Source organism: Dermacentor silvarum, chromosome 9 (assembly GCF_013339745.2).
Source record: "Dermacentor silvarum isolate Dsil-2018 chromosome 9, BIME_Dsil_1.4, whole genome shotgun sequence".
NCBI lineage: Eukaryota > Metazoa > Arthropoda > Arachnida > Ixodida > Ixodidae > Dermacentor > Dermacentor silvarum.
The window spans coordinates 110,237,510-110,247,435 of NC_051162.1; positions in this window are offsets into that span (position 1 = coordinate 110,237,510).

The following is a 9,926-nucleotide window of genomic DNA, read 5'->3' on the forward strand; positions in this document are numbered from 1 at the left end:
GACACACACGTGATTGTGGCCTTCTTTGTCCCATTACCCTCGATTTCCAAGTGTAACCCGTCGAATGCCTCATTTTCTGTTTTTCTTTGGCTCCAGCACGCACGGTCAAACAAGCTCGTTAAGTACGCTGTGCCAGCCCGGACCTTTGTTTAAACACGCGGCGAAAGGACGGAAAGCACCATATGCACACAGGTTGCCTTTCCTAGGCTATATGATCGCTAAGAAAGAAAAAAAATAGGAGGACGCTGGCGAAAAGCGGCGAGCACGACGCTTTCCCGAAAATTGTCCGACGTGAAAGCAGACGAGTACAGGCACAGTTTCACTTTCCAGCTATAGGAGCCGTTAATCATCGCAAGCCACTGTTCATCCTTCTCACGCTCATCTGTTAAGCGTCACTCGCTACCTCCTTGACATCGTGTACGAACTACATCAAGCTGCCCGAGTGGACATCCTGGCAACAACGAGCGTGCTGGTTCGTCCCATGACTAATGCCCCAACCCTTACGGCTGTAAAAACAAAACAAAACATCAGAGCCCTTCCACTACTTTGAAGATGGAAGCCAGCAAAGCTGCGACTGTGGTGGGTCTGCTATAGCGGATATTGCTAAATGAATTTATATATTATCATTATTTACTATAGTGAGCGTCTTCGGTATGTTCGTCAACCGTCGTCTTGTTTTCGCCCGGCGCGATGGCCAAGTCGTGTGTTTGCTGCGCCAAGTCCGCCCCATCGTTATAGCCTAGCGTATGAGCCACAGCTTTCATAGCCGCGGCACACTGCACGGCATCATCAGGATCCTGACGTCAGGATCCTGGAAGATGTGGTTAAACGAGCGTCCGTCCCATGGCGAGTCCAAAGGGCAACTGCTGATAACAGCGCTAGCGCGATCTCTACGTCACGAGACAAAGGGGCACAACGATTGGTGGGACGTGCCACCGCCGAGTATCGCGACATTTGTGAAAGAGGCATCAGCGGTGGCGAGAGGTATAACAGTGGGCCATCCATCATCCGTTTTGACACCTGTGCTATGGCACAACTGGCGGGAAACCGCCACGCACATGGTGCCAAACCACCACGCACATGGAGCCATAGCAATTGCTGATTATGGTAGTTTTTTCTACACGCGGACATGATTCTGGGAAACCTGACCCTTAACAGATTCGCTGTAAAATCCTGTAGGCATACCCGACTGTGAGATCAAACTACATCTGCGATGAGAGAGGCTGTAGTTGAAACTGTGCTTGAATTTTAACCACCTAGTTTCGGCCGAAATATGTGACACAATTGAGAGTTTTTATACTTACGTTTACTCTGTGCAGTTCCCGTTGTCTGTCACTGCTATCAAGTTTACTTGCAGCAGAAAGTTGCCAAGAAAATTTTTTTAGCCATCAACAATTCGATCTTATCTACTAAGAGTAGCAATGTTAACCATGGACAAGCCTTAAGAGTATGATCTATTGGCATCACCTTCAGGAGCAACGCCTAAAGGTGTCCTTAAGGGTGCAAGATTTATTGCTGTGTAGGTTCCTTTCGGGCCAGTGAACACACACCACGAATTAGTTCATGCAAGCCGCCATATAAGTTAATGTCAGCACTGGCCGGATGACAAGCGTATAGTTCTCTCTCTCTCTTTTTTTTTTTGTCAGTACGTTATTCACGGCCGCAGGCATCAGGAACCGCCCGAAAATAGTGTATTAACCTTTTTTTTCATTCCCAATGCTTAATAATTAATGTTTAAATATTATACCTATACTCCGTTTAAGTTGTAACTCGCTCTCCAAAGCATTTATCAACATTATGCTTGTATACGTGCCAAGGATGACACTTTTCCTAGAACACTATTTACATGAAGGATTCCTGTTTTATGGACTCCTGAACTCAATTGTTTGTTTAGTGCGTACAGTGGTAGAAGTGACTTAATCAGGGCAGGTCATTTTATTTTGCAGATGTCATAGTATATAGGTGCTTTTATAAAACGTTGTTTCGTTTTCAACACTTCGGGACGCCGCGGCCGCTGTCTTGCGAAATAGTTCACACGCAGTATGCAGCGCGAATATAGAATATGCTTAGCCATCTGTGCTATCATCGCCGGTGACGATGTGTCCGAGAAAATACGCAAGGAAACAACAGACCGCACCTAAATACCTTCCCTGCAAAAACTATACGCCTTGTTGCGGATGATTATCTCGTTATTAAAGCGCAGCTTTCTATGTCTTCTTCCTGATGTGTCTAACGTTTGCTCGGTCGGCTTCTTGTCGAATGGGCTGATCCCGGTGATGGTGCACAAGCAAAGTGGGCTGATCTCAGTGATGGTGTAATAGCAAAGTGGGCCGATCCTGGAGATAGTGTAATAGCAAAGTGGGCCGATCTCAGTGATCATGCAATAGCAAAGTGGGCCTCTTCCGTAGATGGTGTCCAAGCACCATCTCAGCGCTGGTGCAACAGCAAAATGGGCCGATCTCAGCGATGGTGCACTAGCAAAGTGGGCCGATCCCGGAGATGGTACAATAGAAAAGTGGGCTGATCTCAGTGATGGTGTAATAGCAAAGTGGGCCGATCTCAGTGATGGTGTAATAGCAAAGTGGGCCGATCTCAGTGATAATGCAATAGCAAAGTGGGTCGACCCGGAGATGGTGTACAAGCAAAATGGGCACATCTCAGCTATGGTGCAATAGTAAAGTGGGCCGATCTTGGAGGTGGTTTAATAAAAAAGTGGGCCCATCCCGGAGATGGTGTAATATCAAAGTGAGCCGATCTCAGTGATAATGCAATAGCAAAGTGGGTCGATCCCGGAGATGGTGTACAAGCAAAATGGGCCGATCTCAGCTATGGTGCAATAGTGAAGTGTGCCGATCTTGGAGGTGGTGCAATAAAAAAGTGGGCCCATCCCGGAGATGGTGTAATAGCAAAGTGGGCCGATCTCAGTGATGGTGTAACAGCAAAGTGGGCCGATCTCAGTGATAATCCAATAGCAAAGTGGGTCGATCCCGGAGATGGTGTACAAGCAAAATGATCCGATCTCAGCTACGGTGCAATAGTAAAGTGGGCCGATCTTGGAGGTGGTGCAATAAAAAAGTGGGCCCATCCCGGAGATGGTGCAATAGCAAAGTGGGTCGATCTCAGTGATTCTGCAATTTCAAAGCGGGCCGATCTCAGCGATGAGATGATGCAATTTGAAAAGTGGACTTATGTCGGAAATCGTATAAGAGGAAAGTGGACCGATCCCAGAGATGATGCAATAGCAAGGTGGGCTTATCTCAGTGATGGTGCAATAGCAAAGTGAGCTGATCCCGGAGATGGTCCAATAGCAAAGTGCGTCGATCTCGGAAGTGATGCAATAGCAATGTGGGATGATCTGGGAGATGGTGCAACAGCAAATTGGGTAGATACCGGAGATGATGCAATAGCAGAAGCCTACGAATACGCGCAAAGTGCCTCGAGGTGCCGGTCGCGTGGCAATTTTGCGCATTCGCGGGCTTCTTTCATGCTCGGAAAACACTTTTGTGTAGCACGTATTGAGCAACAGAAAGCTGTAGCGGGAGTCTTTCGTGTTGTTCTAGAATGTTCTTGTTTACACTTTTAATCTAATTCTAATATTTGTCAGGTTGAATAATTAATTAAGACTCATTATGTAATTAGGCGGAATGCTGAAAAGCAAACCGAGTATCTCGAAGCGACGGCAAACAACATTATATTTTTTTCAGAGCAGGTAAATCTACAGAAACAGCGTTATTAACAATGAAGAAAATTATTTTGAGCAATATTAATGAGAACTTGTATACGGTGGTGCTTTTCCTAGAATTTAGTAAAGCTTTTGACTGCTTAAATCATATATTCTTGTTAACAAACTTACAATGTATGGAATCCGTGGTAAACCACTCGCATTGCTTGAAGGATATCTCCAAAACAGAAGCCAGTCGGTGTCTTTATATAATGAACTTTCATCCCTTTTGCCTATCAGTTGTGGTATCCCACAAGGGAGCGTATTGGGAACCCTTTTGTTCAATACGTACATAAATGATATTGTAAGTATAGATCCTTCCGTTGATTTTGTGATATACGCGGGTGATAGTACACTACTTCTGTCAGGCCCTAACCTTAACGATTTAATGGTGAAATGTAATGACCTACTAATTAAATTGTCTAGGTGGTCAAGGATAAATAAGTTAAAAATAAATCCTACAAAGTCCAAGGCTATAATATTTCGCGCAAGAAACAAACCGCTAATACCGCACATGCATGCTTCACATTGAAGATCACCAAATAGAAATAGTTGAACTGCACAAGATTCTTGGAGTATCTTTTTCGTGTTATTTAAACTGGGATGCCCACACTGACCTTGTCTGCAAGAAGTTCTCATCCGTCTGCGGGGCTCTGTCGGGATGTCGTGAAACTTTACCTTTGAAATGCAAATTACAAGTTTATTACGCACTTTTTTTTTCTCACCTTAACTACTGCAGTTTAGTATGGGCCACAATGACCAAAAGAAACATAAATAAAGTTCTCGTATAGCAAAAGAAAATTGTTCGAATAATCGCCAATGTTGATAATACAACTACCTCCAAGTATGCATTTGAAGCACATAACATTGTCCGAGTCAATCATTTGTATAACTTTAAGTTGTTACAAAAAATGTATTTTTCGACGGCATCCATTGCCGATTCTTATTCTACTCTGGCATCTTTGGACATGCGTCGTGCTAACATAAACACAAGAACTACTAATGCATGTAATATACCACGTTTTCGCACTAATTATAAATTACAAATGTCTTATAACCTGCCCCATGTTCTAAACACGTATAAACATACAATAGGATATACCAAAGCTGAACTGCGGAAATATTTTGTTGAAATGTGATTTTATGTCCTCGCTTGTAGATGCCGCATGTTTTGCTTGATTACTACTATTATTACTTCTGAACATATGTATGATCATTTCAGCGTTTCGACTTTAGATTTTATTGTTCGAATTTTGTGCAAAGATTATTAGACTCTCTATGCATAAATGGTGAATGTTCTCTTTATTGAATGTGACTATTGTATGTGTGTTTGTTGAAGATTTCATGTACCACTCGTATGCTACTGCTTGTAGGGGTTTTGTGGACACAGTCAAGCTGCGCATGCAGCTTTTTGCCAGAAAACCCTCCAGGTGAATCTGGAAAATAAACTTAAACTTATATACTTATATTGGTTATGTCCAGCTACGTGGCATTTGCATTTTTTAAATCTTGCTGCATGATAGTTGGGACACCCTGTATAGCTTACATGCTATGTTTATAGACAAGAGCTGTTGAGAAGTCTACTTCCTGATTTCTATATTGTGGCCCACAACTTTCTTCTTCGCGGACAGTCTGTAAATATTTGTCTCCAAGTAGTGCAAGATCACGCATCCGTGGGCTGTGTATGCACAATCTATAGATTTCACACACACACACACACACACACACACACACAAAAAAAACCTTGTGTAGATTTGCTGTAGACTCTCAAAGTTTTCGCGAGGGCCGGTGGTTCCTATACCTTGGAATTTACGCCTGCGAATCCCCTCGCTATACACGCCCCCCCCCCCCCCCCCTTTCCGCTTGCCATGCTGCTTGAGCCAAGATAACCAAAAGCAAGTGCAAGGTCCCAGGAATGTCAGGTGAGGGATCATTATTTTTAGCCGTACAGACAAACTGTCATAGTCGGATCATCATCCGGGAAATCTCTATTATACCGAGCTTGTCGGAGGCGCCTGCGCCTCAGGCGAAGTCATCTGTGCACACATTGCACATCCAGCAAGGACATTGGGTATACAGAAGCCTCACACAAAATTAACGCCACCTTTTATTTACCTTATCGATCTTTTTCTTTTCATCCTACTGAATACGTTCAGCTTCCGAGCGAAGGTCACACTCACATCAGTCACCCCATTAATTACATGCGCGATTTAACACGTGCACGTATGCCTCTAGTTCCTTCATTAGCTTCGAGTATAGGTCCGCCACCACCATCCGTTGCTACTGGTAGAAACAGGATAATAGAAATAGTATAGACACATATCTTCAAGGCCACGCTTTTTCCATACTGTCGCGTGGCCAAATGGGCTGGTGACGTCATGCGTGCCATTTTTGGACACCATCTATTGAGATTACATGTGCCGTTTTGCATATTCATTCCATACCTCATACTTCTTGCCGTTTTCTGTGCCCTTCTTTCGCCAGCGCTATTAAATCGCGACCATAACATATTTAAGGACCTCTTAAAAACAGTTCCTACTTCACCGAATCCATTTTTCGTAACAGTTTTTATCCATCAAGTATCTAACAGTGGCTGGACACGAGTTGCATCTTTAAACAGCACACAATCTGTATACAGTGAGCTTTATTCCATTATCACTTTCTGCATTACTACTACTTCATCAAGAATTATCTCTTGTTGCAAAAAAAAAAATCCGCTCCTCACAACCCATGGCTGACAAAGGATAGCTTGTACAAGAAAACTAAAAGAAAGCAGCCCTTTAATGAGCGGTTAAATTAGGGCTACAAGGAATACTGCCATGTTTGTAATAATCTATATTAAAAAACTCAAATAAATGTTATTACGAGGATAAAATTGTTCGTTCTGGTTCTGACATTAACAAGCAAACAGGGATTAATCATTTTTTCGTCTTCTTAACAAGCCCGTCTCCCCTCAGATAACCAACGTTGTGCATGACAGTGTCACTTTTTCTGGTCCAACTCAGGTTGCCAACGCGTATAGCGCATTTTCTCTACTTTTCCACCCACTCTGCCATCGAATACCTGAGATATCTCATATTTCAGCGCCTTCATTTTTTTTTCTTTACCCTAACTCACCTGACCAAGTACGACACTATCATCCTGAATATGAAAGTTTTTTTTATCGCAGGAATCGATCATATTCATGCACGCCATATCAAGCCAATAGTTAACATCGCACACGTGTTGTCATTTAAATAATATATTATCAATCTCATTCTGGAAACCGGCATACTCCCCAAAAAATTGAAGCACAGCGAACTAATTCTAGCATTCGAGAAGGGCGATAAATCTTTACTGACAAACTGTAGACCCATCTCTATCCATCAGTTGTTCCACAAGCTTACTGAAAATTGATCGAAGTTAGACCGTCCAATCACCTTTTTGAAATTTCATATACTACATCCAAAACAACTTGGCTTCGGACTGGGCTACTCTACTAACTTCCATTAATAATTTTCACTGGCGCAAGTAAGTTTGTAGTTGATAAAGGGGAATATGCCGGCTCCGTATTTGTTGATTTTGACAAAGCATTTGACGCACTTATTCGTGGCATATTATCCACAAGCATAGATGCGTATGGTATTAAAGGCACCCCACTAAATTTTTTCGAAGTTACTTGCATAACAGGAAACAAAACGTCAGTATATCGGCTTTTTATCTTTCACAACCACCACCAGTTTTTGGGTGACTCAAGGCTCCATATTGGGTCCGCTTTTATTCTCACTCTATACTAACGATCTCCCTGTATGTCTCACTTCATCCACTGACTGTTTAATATATGCTGACGGTACAACATTGACTGCTTCTAATTCTAGTTGAACGCTTTAACATTCCAACTAAACAATGACTTCATGAATTTATTCCTACGGTGTTCAAAAAGGGCAATTACTTATTAATTCCTCAGAGACTAAGTTTGCTATGTTTAACTCAAGATCCCCTAATCTCTCAGATGTGCCCCCAAATTTTCATTAATTCCCAAGCCATTCTTGGGTGTCGAGCCTGACAGTTCTTTAAATTTTACCTCGCACATTCTGTTCTTGCAGAATAAGATATTTCAGGATTCTTCTCAAAGACATTACTTCCCAAACTTACTTTAATAATACTTCAATATGCCTTCAACCTCACTCACCTAAACTATTCCATTACATCTTGGGGACTAACTTACAAAAGCCATCTAGTTGTAGTTCTGCTTCAACGAATTCGAAATCAAGATATATCCATGCGATTACGGGGAGTCCTCGCGATTCTCATATCTCTCCACTTTTCATTATCTCAAGATACCTCGGATTGATGATTTGGTTAATCAAGATCTCTAAATATTTGCCTATCACATCATCAATAACCGCAATCTTCTTCAGTTCATTTATTTGCTTATTACAAATACTTTCAGGGTCCAAAGGCATTACAGAAAGGAGCGTGGGGGAAAATAGCAAGACGTGCAGGTAACAACAAAATATTACAAGGCATCTTGTAAAGCGATCTTGAACTTGTGGTCATCAGTTACGCTTGTGATTGTGGAGGGAAGGTGGTTCCATGCGACGCTTATTCTAGGAACAAAAGAGTCATTACACAATTTTGTGTAATGACTCTTTAAGGATTCCATATGGCGCATGCGTGCGCTAATTTAGAGCGTACCAATACTTTGTAAATTGTTAACTTCAGGGACGATGGGGCATCAAAAACATTTCGACGCAGATAACCAACCAACTACGCCTGCAAAACCAGTCATCGTGCGATGTGCCTCTGAACGAATACATCGCACCGTAACGCGATTGACACACCGCCTACGCTTGTATTCCTGTTGCTCATATTCCCGACGCAGATGATTCCAACTTACGCCTACCCACCTGTAATTTGAGGCGCCAAATGGCAAGCATGGAGACATCAGCCGCTCGCTCACTTCGCTGGGCGCCTGCGTAGTTGGGTCAGCGGAGGAGCTTCTCCTCGCTATGCTTGATCAACCATCTTGATGACCAGCAAAGACCGCCGAGACGTGGCATATTGTTTCAAGCTGATCTGCAACGCACTCGAGTTCATATCTCATGAAACACAGAATTCGACTCTCTTCCTTTGGCCCAGTCACTGGACGAGTGCTATTTGACAATTTTGGAAGAAGCATCGATGGTTTTAGTAGCAAGTTGCTACAATTAATCAGGAGGCTCGTTTTTGCAAAGAATGCTACTTCTTGGAGACTACTATACCAAATTTGGTTATTAGGTGAACACTAAAGGAAAATGATAAGTCAAGCTAGATCAGTAGCTTATTCGTCCTGAAGTTTGCAATCATTTTCTGTGCCAATTAATGTATCACTTTTTTGCGTATAACATTGCCGCCGAGGATCCCGCTGTTGCTTAATTTGGACCACCCGCGCCAAAAGGGACAGTAGAAGCAATCTCCACGTGACCTCTCTCTATGCTGCTCTCTGTGGATTAGTCAGTGCTGACGTCACATGAGAGATACCATTGTCCACACCAGGTGGCACCACTCCGATTTTCCATTTTCGTAATTTTCTTACTTGCAAAAGGCTTGTTTTCGCTGTAGAGTTAATATAACCATCTCTAGAGGCAAAGCTCCCCATAGCACCCTTGCATTGGAATCGGTAACCGCAGGGGAGTTGCCATGACGCTACGCCGTGCAGGTGCAACAACGCGGACGAGACGCGCAATCAACGCGTTCAGAGCCTCGTCGATGATGATGATTTACTGACATCCCTTTGAAACAGGGATGTGACCAATAGTCACTAAGGCTGCTTGAGTTACCTCAGGTATGCTGTACATGCTCCCTCGCTATGGTGTGCGCCATCTAGTTCAGGCACCTGACTCCCCCCCCCCCCCCAAGCACATCATATACACACCGTAAACTTTACATGTAAATGCTTAAAGAGCCTTTGGATCTTTCTAAAAAGTATACGCAATGAACAATGTACATTCTCCATGCGCGTGTACGAGTAAATGCTTGTTCTTGCATCACACTTTGATCGTTTTTAGCGTTACAAAAATGAGAAGTAGCAACATGGCGGCGTCATTGCGGTACCCACATTTTTCGCCCAGTTTTTGCACTATAACCAGCATACTAACTCTATGGTTCTCGTTACGAATTTCTTCTTGAAGAAGCCTAATCTTTCAATCTAGCTCGACTTCATATTTCCTTTAGTGTCCCTTTA